This window comes from Lactuca saligna, chromosome 7 (assembly GCF_052625555.1).
Source record: "Lactuca saligna cultivar CGN05327 chromosome 7, ASM5262555v1, whole genome shotgun sequence".
Taxonomy (NCBI): domain Eukaryota; kingdom Viridiplantae; phylum Streptophyta; class Magnoliopsida; order Asterales; family Asteraceae; genus Lactuca; species Lactuca saligna.
In genome coordinates this window covers 15,244,395-15,260,720 of record NC_136423.1, presented here as the reverse complement: position 1 = coordinate 15,260,720, position 16,326 = coordinate 15,244,395, and positions in this window count along the sequence as shown.

Here is a 16,326-nt window from a genome sequence, read left to right as displayed (position 1 = left end):
GTTTATGGCTGTTAGATACTCGTTTTTTGTCCCTTTTGGCCATATTCTCCAATATTTGATAGTATAAATAACTATTAGATGTTTTGGTTAACCAAACCTCAAAAAACCTCTCTTACTTCAAAAAACACTCTTAATTCAAACAATGGATTCGGCTTTCGTTGGTATTGGAGATTCATCAAACAATCTTACCGTTGTTAGCATCAAAGAAACAAATAGAAATTTGGCTATTTGGTGCAACTATGATTTGTGTGTAATGTCGAACGGTATAAAAAGAGCGTGATGCAAGAAATGTGGTGCTTTTTTAATGAAGAAGGGAATTCGACATTGAAAACTCATATGACAAAAAGATGCCCTGCGGCGAAATTTGGGCCGGGACATAATCAAACAACAATGGCGAATGATGCAACATTGTGGAGTTACGATTTGAGTAAAGTTCGGGATAGGATGGCGAAGTTCGTGATTCAAGAATGTTTGCCTTTTGACCACTTCGACAACAAACGATTGACTTCACTCATCCAAGATACTCTCCAACCACAATATTGTCATGTGAGTCGTACTTCTATTAGACGTGATTGTATTGAAATGTGGAAACTTGCAAAAATGAATTGATTTTAGGATTTCAATCTTTAGAAACCGGTGTGAATTTAACTTGTGATGTTTGGACGGCTCCTCACGGTTCACCGGATGCGTACCTTTGTGTTACCGCTCATTGGATTAATCCAACTAATTGGGTAATGATGAAGCGTACGATTACGTTTGAATTGTTTGAGTACCCGCACACCGGTAGAAATTTATTTAAAATTTTAGATTGTGTGATCAAAACTTATAAACTTGAAGGAAAGATTTTTTCTATATCTTTTGATAATGCTTCAAACAACACCGTCGCGGTTGGACAACTAAAACTAAAATATAAACCAATTTGCGATGGTGTTTTTTTTCATAGTCGATGTGTTGCATATATCATTAATTTGGTTGTGCAAGATGGACTAACTAGCATTGAAACTATAAAAGATGGTTTCAAAGACATGCTAAAAGATATTTTTAGTTCTAGTAGCGCTCGATATCATAATTATATGCAATTTTGTGTCGATGCGAATGCCCTCTTTTTAGGTCCGAATTGGGAAAATAATACCCGATGGAACTCCACTTGCAAAATGTTTGAATATGCCTTACGTCAAAAAGATACTTTAAAAATGTTCCATGACAACCTTACGGACCGTAATAAGGTTACGGTTTATCCGGAATCAAGTTGGGATACTATTAAACTTGTTACGGACATGCTTGATGTTTTTAAAAAAGCAACTACTTTTTTATCGGGTGTTTATTATCCTACACGTTGTTTAGTTTTAAACCAAATTTTTTTAATGTGTGCGAAAATAAATGAGTTTGAAATGAGGAGCACAATGTTTGCTAATATGATGAAACCGATGAAAGCAAAGTTAAAAAAATATTTTCAAGAAATGCCTCTCATTATTACTTGTTCTGCCGCTTTGAATCCGGCTCTAAATGTTTGGGGGGTTGAGACTTTAATTGAAAATATTTGTTACGACTTGGGTTTAATGGATGATGACATGGATTATGCATCAAAGGAAGTTTCAAAATTTAACAAAGTTTTTCAAAATTTGTTTGAAGTTTATTTAACAAAATATGGTTCAACAAACATTCATGACATGATGCAAAATACGCACTTCTCACTAAAATAACGAAACAATTAGGCTTTATAATACTTTGAGGATTGAAAATTCCAAACGAGCTCGGTCTAACACCCCAAGTAGTGAGCTCGGGAGGTACATTGGTTCCGATTTCTTGTCTCAAATGAGTATTCAAGAGTTTGAAATTTTTGATATCTTGGCTTGGTGGAAAGGAAAGGAAACCCAATTTCCGATTCTAGCCGCTATGGCCCATGATCTACTAAGCTCCCAAGCTTCTACGGTAGCTTCGGAATCGGCTTTTTCTGTTAGTGGCAGGGTAATATCACCAAGAAGAACAAAACTAACTCCTTTGTCGGTGGAAGTATGCATTTGCTTGAAATGCTACCTTGTTGGCGTGGAAATGATACAAGACATTAAAGTATTAGAAGGCACATCGTTGCATGCCGAAGCACGAGTACATGAGGAAGAAGTAGTGATGGGAATGTCGGTGCCACTCACCCTAGAAGAGATCGAGTATGAGAGAGGATTACGCAACGACATGGCGGATGACGAATAAAAAAACAAAAACAAAAAAATTTGGATGTTTTGTGTTTTTATGTTTGAAGATGTATTAGTTTGACAATTTGGATGTTTTGTGTTTTTATGTTTGAAGTTGTATTATGTATTTCCAATATAAAGAAAAACAAAAAAAAAAATGAAAAATAGGTTGAAAATTGCTCCAAAAAATGTGTTGATTCAAGTTGAACAATTTTTTACATACATTATATTTTTCTACATATACACAAACATAAAATTTAAAACCAAAATAAAAGTTAATACATGAAAAGATATGTATATTATTAAACAAGAAAAAAAATAATAACTTTTGGACATGGTCCATAACTCCATATGGACGTGTATGTGTATAAGGTTATGTTTGGCGGACTAGCTGAAAAGCTAGCTGATGGCTGAAAAGCTAGCTGTTAAATAAACAGCTAGCTGATAGCTGAAAAACTAGCTGATAAAAAATAACGTTTGGTAAAACTAGCTGAAAAGCTAGCTGAAATATATAAAATTACATAAAATGACATGTAAGAATATGTGTTTCTATAATTAAATAAGGGGTGTATTTGGAAAATTTTAAAAAAGGTCATAAAAAGCTAGTCTAAGTAGCTTTTCAAAAAGCTAGCTTATAAGTTACTTTTTGGCTTACCAAATACGACAACATAAAAAAGCTCGAAAAATAAGCTAGCTTATCAGCTAGCTGTAGCGCGTCAAACACAGCCTAAGTGTATTGTATGTATGTAAGGTTTATAAGCCTTTGCCTTCCCAATCACCCAAACCACCTACTGTGAAACCAAAAAAATTTATGGTTTAAGACAATTTAGAGCTTTATACTCTAAACAAAAAGAACCCATTCTTATTTTACACTTATTAGCCCAAAAACAAAAAAAACAAATAATAATAATAATAATAATAATAATAATAATAATAATAATAATAATAATAATAATAAATAGAAAACCTTATTTGCGTCGAACCGGTTTTTTGATCCGGTTTTGAACCGGTTTTTTGAAGCGATTTTCTGAACCGGTTTTTGCTAAACCGAACCGGTTTACATATTTTCAGATATTTTTTGGGGTGAACCGGTTTTAACTACTTGGACTTGAAACGTATCGGTTTTCTGAACCAGTCCGGTTCATAAAAAAAAACCGGTTTTTGCATGCCTCTACACCAACGATTAGCTCAAGCCCAGGCCCAAGTTTTAAATAACAAAACAAATCCCAAGTTCATCAAGACACGATCAAGATCCAAATACCGAGACAATCCAACCCGTAATATTCTTTTTATATTTTGCGAATATTTATATAGGTCCTTAAACTTGTTGAACAAATACAAGACCATGTACATTTAATTACATATCATTGGTTCCATGCAAATCATGAAGATATTTTTTTAATTGCTGATTATACAATAAACGTTTGATTACTGCATTGTATTGCAGGTTTAGATGTGCAAAAAAGAAGACATGTATGCGTTTCATGCTTAACTCACGAAAATAAGTTTGAATTAAATATATCGTTATGTGACCAATTTATTTATAGCAGCTTACATACACATTATCATCCATTCGAACATTCTAAAATGTCACATAAGCAAAATGTTAGGCCCGATCCAGAAGGTGGGTAATCCGGACACTCTTTAAGGGGTCCAAAATTCATAGAGTATATGGTATATATATATAGAGAGGAAAAAAAATCAATTTATCTAAAAATTCTAGGAAAAATATTTTTCTTTAAATTAGTTGTTTTTGTAATGTTATTATCATATTTTTGCTTTTTAATATTAATAGTGAAATTTATAACGGTTTTTCTATTTTCAACTTTAAGGGCCCATTTTTTTTCATCATAAGCCCACTATTATTTGGACCGACCCTACAAACTATGTCCCATGTACAAATATATATGTATAGAGATATTGGCTACTAACATTGTCATAGACTCATAGTAGCATATGAAAGAAACTAAGAAGGTTCTTGAAAAGCAGTTGTTTAGTAAATTATAATTATCAACAAAATAAGTAAAATAAAATAAGAATATGAAAGTACAATGATATTTATTTTAACTTGATTATCAAGACATTGAAAATACAAATAACAAAAGTACCTTGAATAGTTCAACCACTTGGGAATAATTGGATATTTCTTAGCATGGAAGATGAGTTTGTGGGTAATGTATTGTGACACATCACATTTATGTGAAATTATATGATAAGAAAATAAAATAAATGGCATAAATTAATCGAAAATCGAGAGGTGACAATGAAAATATAATGTATTCCAACTAGTTATCAGTAAAAAGTAAAAACATGTTATGGGGGAGTTACTTGGCCGATAATCTTATCGACCAAAACTTCATCGGTGGAAGCAAATAGCAACCATTTTATAAACTTAAAACTTGGGCCGAAGAAAAACTCCCTTCAAAAAAAAAAAAAAGGTCTAGATGTCACGTGTCTCTTTTTTTATTAGCCAAAATTCATAGAAAATCACCTAAAATTCAACAAAAAAAAAAAAAAAAAAAACTTTCAAAAATGGTCGCTAAATCCTCAACCCTCCACACACTTCCACTTATCTCAATTCTCAAAGCATAGGGTTTATCTATATAAATGGGGGGTTTTCACCAATATTGAATCGACTATAAACTATTCATCTTGCTTGGAACCGTCCTTGTTTATGGGCACGTTCCTCTATGGGTCGGTCTGGTCTAATGGATGTCAACTGACTCACATGGAATACAAATTCAAACTTGAAAATGATCTTTCTGATTCTCGAATAGTGAGGGGCAAGGGGATTGATCGAGAAAGATCTATTGTTCTTATTATATGAGCGTGATTGGATCCGTATATGTTTGGTAAAGAAAATAAGCTTTTGAAAACGTAGTGCACCCATGTAAATAAGGAACGAGATTAATACAAAGGCTATATATATATATATATATATATATATATATATATATATATATATATATATATATATACTCGTTTTTTATTAAATAATGCATACGCGTACTCAGATTCCTCCCAAGGTCTCACTCGACTCACTGAGTCACTCACCTAACTCGTCAGGTCACCAATGGTCACGAATCACGGGCAACCCGATCCGACTCATCGAGTCTACTAATGGACTCGGAGAGTTCCCCCCTCCCCCATGCTCATGCTCAATCGACCCCCTGAGGTCAGATCTGCTTCACCAACCTATAGATTTGGCCTCCTAGAACCCAAAAGTCACGTAAAGGTTCGACCTTTAGGTCCATGCATCACACTATCAACTCTATATGCTAAAATAACCCTTAATATGATAACCTAGGCTCCAAAACTCATAAAGGATTGCTTAAAGCTGAAGGATAGGGACTCTCTGGACCTGTTAAGGTCCAGATATGATAATATTGTCACAAGGGGACATCACAAACACTAGATCTCTACTAAAAATGAAGAGAAAAAACCCTAGATTCATGAAATCTATTACATAAATGAAGATAGGCATGAATCCATACCTCCCATAGCAGCTCTGAACGAAATGACGGTAGATTTAAGTCCCTCAAGTCAGCCTAGACCGAAATCCTTCCTTCCCCTTGCAAAACCACACCAAAGAATGATGAATTAGCCCTTCTCTTGCTCTACAAGCTCTCTCTCTCTCTCGTGGCTCTCTAGGGTTTCTCTGGGGGTGTAGTGCCGCAAATGAAGGCCAAGGGCCTTTAAATAGGCTCCAAACTCAGGGAATTAGGGTTTTCTTCGTCAGCACTGACTCGTCGATTCAGATACCGGACTCATCAAGTCCGATCGTTAAACGTGTCAAAGGATCCCGACCCTACTCGACGAGTTGAGGCACCCACTCGTTGAGTCCCTCCAAAAACCCCAAAAATAAATATTTAAAATAGCATACCCGCAAATCCGGATTTTACACATTTACATATCTAAGTGAGATGACAGCCCTAGAAAAACTACCTAAAATATGTCATCTCTGACCGCTAGATTCAATTTCAACACTACAAACTCAATATACATCAACAACATATATTGATAAAAACGTACCAATAAATTTTCTTGACCACCTAAGTAGATTAGTTGTTTGTAAAAAACGCAAAAAACACAAATCCTTAAAAAATAAAATTTGAAATGAAAACAACTAAAAAGAGGGTAGCACGACAGATTTTGATATTTTTAACCTGGACCGATCAGATGTGGTCGACAATCAACATGCTGGCTATTTTTTTATGTTTCCAAGACTACCAAACATATCTGAAGCCTTTTCAACTTGTATTTTCTTGAAAATAATAAGCATTTGTGAAGATGTTGATCCATATTAAGCCCCTGCACAAAAATTAAATAAACAAAAATTGTATCTTTCCCAGCATTTTTAAATCCCAAAGAGAGACAAAATATTATTTTGAAGTAAACATTTACATTTTTCTTGCATCAAACGGCTTGCAAATGATGAAAACCATCATGAATAAGATAGTTTCAACTCTTAAGCACTTGGAAATTATATAACGTTGTTTACATCTCCTAAACAAAATGACTAAATGTTGTTTATATCCTCCTAAAAACTTTGAAGTCGTAAACAAAAGTTGTTTCTATACATTCTCTAAATCCTAAAACACATTTTTCAGATTAAATTTTTAGTATTACAACAAATAGATTCATTTTTACATGGCCAAAACATTTTAAATGATAAAAAATTTAAAACTTTTGTAGTCAATAAGCTACTTTGACACCCATGCATCCCTCTAAACATGCCATATACTATAATTTTGACCTCCCTCTATTTTGTTGGAAGAACTCTAACTAATATGTGATAAAAATTTAAAAAACATGTAGATGAGGTACAGAAATGAAAGAAAGAAAAAAAAACATAAAAAAAAACCTATACAAAACTAAATAAGGGGAAACAAATTGCTCAAAATAGCCTTCAATTTGAATTAATTTGAAGAATTAGAGGAAGTTAACTCACTGGGTCAAACGATGAAGTAAGGGTTAAGGGCATGATAAAAGAGAAAGATAATCAGATTCGGATTCAGTGATGATGATTGAAACTGGATGAGGGTGTGAGGTGATTACCTAAGACTTCCAAGATTGTTGCCAAATGAATGCCTCCTGTATCCTAGTCTTCTATAGTTCCCCAATCTCCATCCATGTTATGTTTCATTTTCTTAGTTTATAGTTTGGAATTAGTATACTACCATAGAAATTGCAAATCATAACTGCACTTTATCCGTAATTTATGCCCCTTGGATTTTCCTTGTCATGGTAGTGGGGGTAAGGGGTTTAGGGTAAATGCGAACACAAAAGGTAAATAAAATGAAATTAAGGACAAATGGTGGTAATGTCAGCCTTTTATGATCCAAAACATATTAGTAGGCCTGATAATCGTGTCGTGTTTGGGTTGGCGGGTTAAAATACACCAACCCAACACACGATGCATTTAACTATATAGGTTATGGGTTGGCGGGTTTGGAACATAAACTCATATATGACTTGTCAACCCATTTATTTATACAGGTTCACAGGCTGGCGGGTTTGTGGGTCAGATGTTCCTACTATATGGAATTCTACTCAAACGCCAACCAGTAAGTGGAAGTCAATACTTAATCACAAGTTCTTCATGAGTTCAGGGCTTCAGGCACAAGTCACGTTCAGGGCTTCAAGCGCCAGCATCGTTCGATTCATGTCGCAGTTTTTATCGTTCATCACAGAAGGGAGTCTGGGAGAGGGTTTCGTATTTGACTTTGTTTGTGTCTTTGTGAATACTGAGATTATTTAGGGCAAACACCAAACGACAAACGTGTTGCATAGGTCAAATGGTCAATGACATTTTATTCTAGACGTATAAACTGTATAATATCTAAGTCGTAATATTATATATATATATATATATATATATATATATATATATATATATATATATATATATATATATATTGAAATTCTAAACGGGTTGACGGGTCAACCCGTATATTTTTTGAGAAATCTATATATGACTTGTTTAATAAATGGGTTGGCGAGTTAGTGGGTTTGTGGGTTGAAAAACTAAATCCAACCCGTTTATTTTGTGTTGTGTCGAGAATTGTCAGGCCTACACATTAGGATGTAAAACCATGTAAATATAGGTCAAGCTATTGGGTATAGGTATTATGTTAAAAGATGTTATCACACACAAAAATTAACACCTAACATGTCATGTTATAAAACCAAATGAGAAAATGAGAAACATGTTATAACACCTAAGAATTCTCATGTTATTATTATTTTTATTTTTTCGGTTTATTTTTTATGTCTTTTTTTATTTATTTCTTTTCTATTTTTCGATTTTTTAAATAATTATAGAACAAACATAAAACTTCCCATTTAAATAAACCCAAATTTAGATATAACAATTAAAAAAATACATTTAAAAACAATTACAAGAAATTAAAATACGATATTCCTAATTTTAAAACCATAAAATGATAGTCCTAGTCAAAATATATATTGCAAATCTTCTCCTTCGTCGCATGAAGCACTCCCAAATCTCCTGGCTCCATATCTTCCTCACTGGTGCAAAAAATTTCCAAATACTTCATCATTTGATCGTCCTCTACTTGACAACGAATGAATAAGTAAATATGTTTTTTGTTTATATATATATATATATATATATATATATATATATATATATATATATATATATATATATATATATGTGTGTGTGTGTGTGTGTGTGTTTATATGTAAAAAGTAATAAGTAAATATTTTTTGTTTTTGATCGTTCCCAACATTGACAAACGGTCGTTTTGACTGTTTTCGTTTGAAAATTCTCGTGTTGCAATCCGTTTTCATGGCCACGGGAGACCCATTAACGGCAAGCGGGGGATGTGGGGTGCTCAAGGCATTTTAACATCGTTGAGGGTACACCACATCGGCCATAACACCTCTCAACGAGCCCATACTGACTGATCTCAGAAATGGTACCAATGGTTAGAGCTTTGAAAGAGAAATCTAGGCTCACATTTTCCTTCTACAACTACTGAAGTTTCAAATGTGTAAAATAAAAAATAAAAAAATAAAAAAAAATAAAAAAAAACAAAAAAAAAAAAAACTCATCATGTATCACTACTAGAAAAATTGGTAGCTACAGCACAATCCGTAGCTATAAGCCGATAGCTACGGAATTTTTACGAAAAATGTTTGTAGCATAATGGCTCATGGCTAAATTATAGCTACAGAATTTTCCATAGCTATCATAGCTACAGAAATAAATAGCTACGAATTTCCTATAGAATAGTTACGGAATAGCTACATAACTAAATAGCTACGGAATAGCTACGAAAGTGGATAACTACAGAAGTAAATAACTACGGATTTTTTGTAGTTAATCCGTAGCTAATTAATTATTATTAAAAAAAACAAAAAGTTTTTTAAATAAAAAATAATTAATTTTGTCAAAATGAAATAAAAATTCATTACATTAACACATTACAAAAACATCATCTATACAACAAAATGTAATGGCTATTTACACATTACAATAAAAAAAACAATTAATAAATATTACAATAAACATCATCCGTACAACAAAATAAAAAATTTGGTCAAACTTAAAAGTATGTTGCTATGTACAACACTTACAGTGCACTGATGCAGTGATACCAGACATACTCTTCCTCATTTGGGCCTAACAAAACAAAAAAAATTATAAGTTATTCAAATTTATTCTATAACATAAAATACATAATTGATAATTCTACTCTTACTCACTAAGATTTTCTAGTTTAATAGCCTTGAATCCAACCTCAGTATCACTTGTCAAATATTGTCTACGAAAATCAATGCTTACAACTATCGCCTTTAAAATAAACATAACATATTTAGATGCAAAACATTAAATGAACAATAATGCCATTACTTCTAAATGACAAGATTTGTGAAAATTTCACATGTTTGGATTTACCTTTCCTCTTCCTCACAATCCTAGGTTAACATTGATATTGTCCTTAGTCTTCTCGAAAGACTGATTGTTTAATCCTTCAATACAACTTGTTGCAATAACTTGTATTTCCAGGTTATCACTAAATAATAGAACAGGAACCAAAGGAAAGTCATTGTGTTTTGATAGCACCATTAACAACCGCAATTACAACCACAGAGGTCCTATAAGAATTAAAATGGAAAATGTTCATTAGCTAAATTAAAAGTGAGAAATCTATTTCAGAAATGAATGTATTAACACCATAAATATTGAATCTCACCAAATCAACATAAGGGTCAAAATAGGAAAAAGATGACTTGGAAGGAGGAAGCCAACTCATAATAAGAATATACAACACCAAAAAGCTCGATCGGTGGTGGATGCTAAAGCGGTGCTGATGAGTCGATTGCAGATTAGATTGAAGACGAAAAGGTTGAAGAAGAAAAGGTGGGAGATTGGAGGCGGCCGGATTCGGGAGGGAAACGAAACCTCAAAATATATGGGGAAAAAGGAAGCGAGTAAACAAAACCAATACATATTTGGGAGGCTAAAAAAGCAAAAAAAAAAAAAAAAAAAAAAAAAGGGGGACAGTAGAATTTGAACTTTGATACTTTATGCACACTATTAAGTACTTAACCGATAGGTTGGACATGTCACATCCACATACAAAGACTACCATAACTGCTTTTATAGAGACTTGCATTCCTTTATTATTATTATTATTATTATTATTATTATTATTATTATTTTATTATTATTGCTGTTGTTGTTGTTGTTTCCATTATTATTATTTCGGTGGCGGTGGCGGTGGCGGTGACGATGGCGGTAGCGGTGACGGTGACGGTGACAGTGCTAATGACGTGACGATGGCGGTAGCGGTGACGGTGACAGTGCTAATGACGATGTTGATAACGATGACGATGGTGGTGGTGGTGGTGATGGTGATGGTGGTAATAGTGGTGGTGATGATGACGGTGACGGTGATGATGATGGTGATGATGGTGATGGTGATGGTCATGATGATGATGATGATGAATACATAAATACACATACAAATATACATATTTCCCTTCATTATAATCATTTTCATTATTTATATATTAAACATAAATTATTTCACCTATTGATGTGTTAAACGTAGTTTTTTTTCTTCTTTTAATCGTTTGTTTGTGTGTTAAACACATTTGTTACAATTATTATATATGATTATGATGTTTATAAATATTATTATTAATAGTATTATTAGTATGGTTTTTAATTGTTTGTGTTTTAAATATGTAAGAAAAATGATCCAAAAAAATTTGAAGAGTCAAATAATAATAATAATAATAATAATAATAATAATAATAATAATAATAATAATAATAATAATAATGTAATTTATAAATCTGTCACTATTTTGTAGCTATTTTCTTCCATCGCTAATCCGTAGCTAATTAGCTACAGAATAGCTACGTATTTGTATCCATAACTATTTCGTAGCCATTCCATAGCTAATTAACTACGAAATAGCTACGGATTGACATTCATAGCTATTTCGTAAATAATTAACTACGAAATAGCTACGGACTAGCATCCATAGCTATTCCGTTATTAAATTAAGACGTCCTATTCTGTAGATGATCCGTAGCTAATTAGCTACGGAAATTTTCCGTAGGAAAACTCACTGCTTTCTAGTAGTGTATCTCATCAATTTACATGTAATTTGTTGAATGTAAGAGATGGAAAAGTTCTTTTATATGGGATTTGAGTTCTTACTAACTGTATCATTGATTCTTACAATGACCCAGTGATGACTATCACTTAAGAAACAACACAAAAAATAACCTATTTAATACTTTCAATCATATTATTTACTAAAGAATCCTCAAATTTGACATGACCTTGGTTCGGTAATTTCATTTGTACAATAATGGGTGTTCACTGATAAGAAGATTAACCAATTAGAATAGGGAAAAAAAAAAACAATGTCTCCTACCTTGTCCATCCATCAAGATCGAGAGAGTTTTTTTGGAGGAAAATGACAATGGTTGTGAAAGATTAGGAGTTTGAGAACGAGCATGATCGGAGAGAGTTGGGGTTTCAGAAACTATGACCGTAAGTGTGCTTCTTAATCCACAATACCAATATATGTTTCACTGACTTGAATCGTAACATTTGATAAATGTTAGATAGTATAATATGCTAGTCATATATAAAAAAAAAAATATTAGTGGATTAGAGTATTAGACAAACTTAACCCAAGGCGCCGGCAAGGCCAAGGCCATTAGGATGTGGCATCATTTTTTTCACATTCACCAAACATTTTCTTTTAGATATTAGCATCATGGTCATTACTTTCTATATCATTTTCATCCCATAAGCTGTGTTCATCGATCAATACTTTCTATATCATTCTCATCCCGTAAGCTGTGTTCATTGTGCTATTTTTATCATCCTTAAACTTAAAAAATAATAAATTAATTAATTAATTAATTAAATGAATACTATAAAAATATATATAAACACTAAATTTCACTAATAAAAATACCATAATGGAAATAAAAATTGCATTGAGTTTAGGAAAAAAAAAAACACTTGTAAAGGTATTTACAATTGCGACAGTGATCAATCGTTGTGGTGAAAATATTGGGATAAATTCGGTTTGAGTTTGATATTGAAACTGATGTGAAAATATTGGGTTAAATGGTCTTTGGATTGGATCAAAGTGTGGAAATCTTGTCAACTTGTATCATTTTCATTGTTGCTGCTTAAACCTGTGTTTATGTTGTATTATCGCGTCTAAGATTGTTGGATGGAATTGACTTGATATATTTTTTAAAACAAATTCTTCCAAATAGCTATTAGAGAGGCATCAAAAGTCATCACCAATTAGAGATTATGTTGTGTTTATACCCTCCGTCCTTAATAACACACCTTTGTCTAAAACTTACTAATTAGAGATAAACCTGTTTGACTAAATATCCGAATTCATTCTTGACACATAGAAAAACATTGCATGTATTTTATAAGAAAGGGAACCAATGAAACAAGACCGAAGGTGTCACTTTCTTCAAAAAGGTTCCCCATTAAGACCATCTCTCTCCAATCCTCCATCCAATAAGTTTGTTCGCAACTACTTACTCACCACCTTTTTTTTATCATTTCTTATTCTATTCCTAATTTAGAGTAAATTACAAGAATGGTACTCATAAGTTAATCAAAATTCAAAAGGTTAAATCCAAGTTCCATTCTCTTAAATCTATTTCTTATGTTTGGATTTTTTTCAACAATGATCCCTTACTAAGTAAAATTACTATTTTTTCTACTTAAAGATTTTTCAAATTTTTATTATTAGTTTATTGGGAAAACCCCGAAAATTTTATGATATCAAAAAATATCATTATGTTCTTTTTGTTTATTATATACTAGGTGTGAGACCCATTTATTACATGGATTTATTTAAAAAAAATTAAATATGAAATGTTAACAATTTGAAAAGTTTGAATTTATAAGAAAAATGAGAAAAAAATTTAAATTATTAAAATTAATGAGGCTTTAATACATTAAATACATTACATATATAAATCTTTTCTAATAAATACCTTACATATATTACCTTACATATTAAATATGGAATTTTAATTTAATAAAATAAAAAATACAATAAAATGACAAGTGGAAAATAAAAAATTCAAAAATTCTAGAAAATACCATATATCCAAATGAATGAGAAGATGACATGTGGCAAAAAAAACTTCATTTATTAAGGAGGATTTTCTAACTTTGGTTAAACAAATGTTTCACAACCGGCAAATTAACAAAAAATAGGTTGCATAATCTATTAATATTCTTGAAGTATTAATTAATCACAATTATTATCATAATTACATTTCAAGTGCATTAATTATAGAGATTATTAATGAATTTTATATTTAATTATGGTAATATTTTTTATAATTAATGTGTTTAACATTTAATTATGATAATAATTGTAATTAATTAATACTTCTTATATGTGCCTTTAGGGCACATATTAGAAAACCCCTATAATACTTCTTATATGTGCCTTTAGGGCACATATTAGAAAACCCCTATATAGGGGTTTTCTAATATGTGCCCTAAAGGCACATATAAGAAGTATTAATTAATTACAATTATTATTATAATTAAATGTTAAACACATTAATTATAAAAAATATTACCATAATTAAATATAAAATTCATTAATAATCTCTATAATTAATGCACTTGAAATGTAATTATGATAATAATTGTGATTAATTAATACTTCAAGAATATTAATAGATTATGCAACCTATTTTTTGTTAATTTGCTGGTTGTGAAACATTTGTTTAACCAAAGTTAGAAAATCCTCCTTAATAAATGAATTTAATTAAAAAAAATAATATATATATATATATATACTAGGTGTAAGATCCATGTATTACATGAGTTTAATTAAAAAAAATATGAAATTGTAACAATTTGAAAATTTTGAATTTATAAGAAAAATGAAAAAAATTTGAATTATTAAAATTATTGAAACTTTAATGTATTGAATACATTACATATATAAACAATTTCTAATAAATACTTTACATATATATTACATTACACATTAAATGTGGAATTTTAATTTAATAAAATGAAAAATCCAATAAAATGACAAGTGGAAAATAGAAAATTTAAAAATTTTAGAAAATACCAAGTGTCCAAATGAAGGAGAAGATGACATGTGGCAAAAAAACCTTCATTTATTATACTATATATATATATATATATATATATATATATATATATATATATACACACACACACACAAAGGCAAGTCTCGTTTTGTCTCGAGTAGTTCAAGTAGTAGTAGTGAGCCTGTATATACATATCTTCTATTTCATTAAGATAAACACACCCCACTGAAGGAATAGGAAACTATATATGGTTCATATTTTAGCTACAACATTTTAGAAATATTACATTTTTGGCCCCATCCTAATAACAAATTTAAAAAAAAAATAAGCTTTTATCCCTACGTATAAAATGAATTACGAAAATGGTCCCTATGAAGTTTTTTTTCCAAACACAGTCATTGTAATTTTGTAAGCTATTGTAACCCCCCGATTCTCGGGTATTGATTTCTTTTATTATAAGATCTTTTTGATTTCAAGGTCTACTTAACGAGTTGTTGCTCGACTCGTCGAGTGGCAGCGGGCTGGTCCACGTGTTTAAGTGACCTACTCGCCGAGTCCAAGGAGGGACTCGACAAGCAGGAGATGGAGGATGAAACACTAATTTTCGGGGTTTTGAACCCTATTTAAAGGATCATTAGCCTCCCCATCCTCCCCTTTATAGCCTCTTGCCATTTCAAACCCTAAATTTGTGTGTGTGTGTGTATGCTTTCTTGGTGTGTTAAGCTTTGAAGAAGGATTTTAGTGAGAGAAGCTTGGGGAAAACAAGTGATTAGAAGCAAGGAACTCGTGGGGAATCAATGATCTACCTCAGTGGGCACCCTTTTTGAAGGTATTAAGTTGTTACCTTGGCTCATCTCTTCTTAGGACTCTTTTAGATGGTTTTTGGAAAGCTTTTCTTGTGTTTGGGCTAAGATCTGAAGTTGCAACTTCAGATCTGCACTCTTTTTGGTCTCTAAGTCCATAAAGTCACCAGCTTTGGCAAGTATGAACCTCCCCTCAAGTGCAAGACTTCCTTGTAAGCTTAGTTTTATCATTTTAAGGCTTTAGAGCTTTGCATGCACGTAAAGTTTGCAACTTTATGTGATAAGCATGCCATAGGAAGCCGTATGTGCAATATGAAGCCTTTGCATGGCTTAAAAAGCATCTGTATGGATGTGGGACTAAATGGACTCGGCGAGTGGCATGGTCGACTCGGCGAGTCCGATAAAGATTGTTGTGGGCTCGACAAGTCGGATGAGTGACTAAACGAGTCAGATGGGGTTTTCCCAACTGTTGGACATATATGAACTTGGTGAGTTGCAAGGGAAACTCAACGAGTCGGCCAAGGAGTTTACGACCGCAAAACCTTAGGAACTCGATGAGTCACTCTAGTCACTCAGTGATCTGGTGAGTTATGCATGGAACTCGGCGAGTAGCTAAGGGTACTCGACGAGTTGAGGTCAACATGGACCATTGACCTTGACAGTTGAGTTTGACTTTGACCAAGGGTTGGCCAATTAACTTCTGGGGACATTTTGGGAGA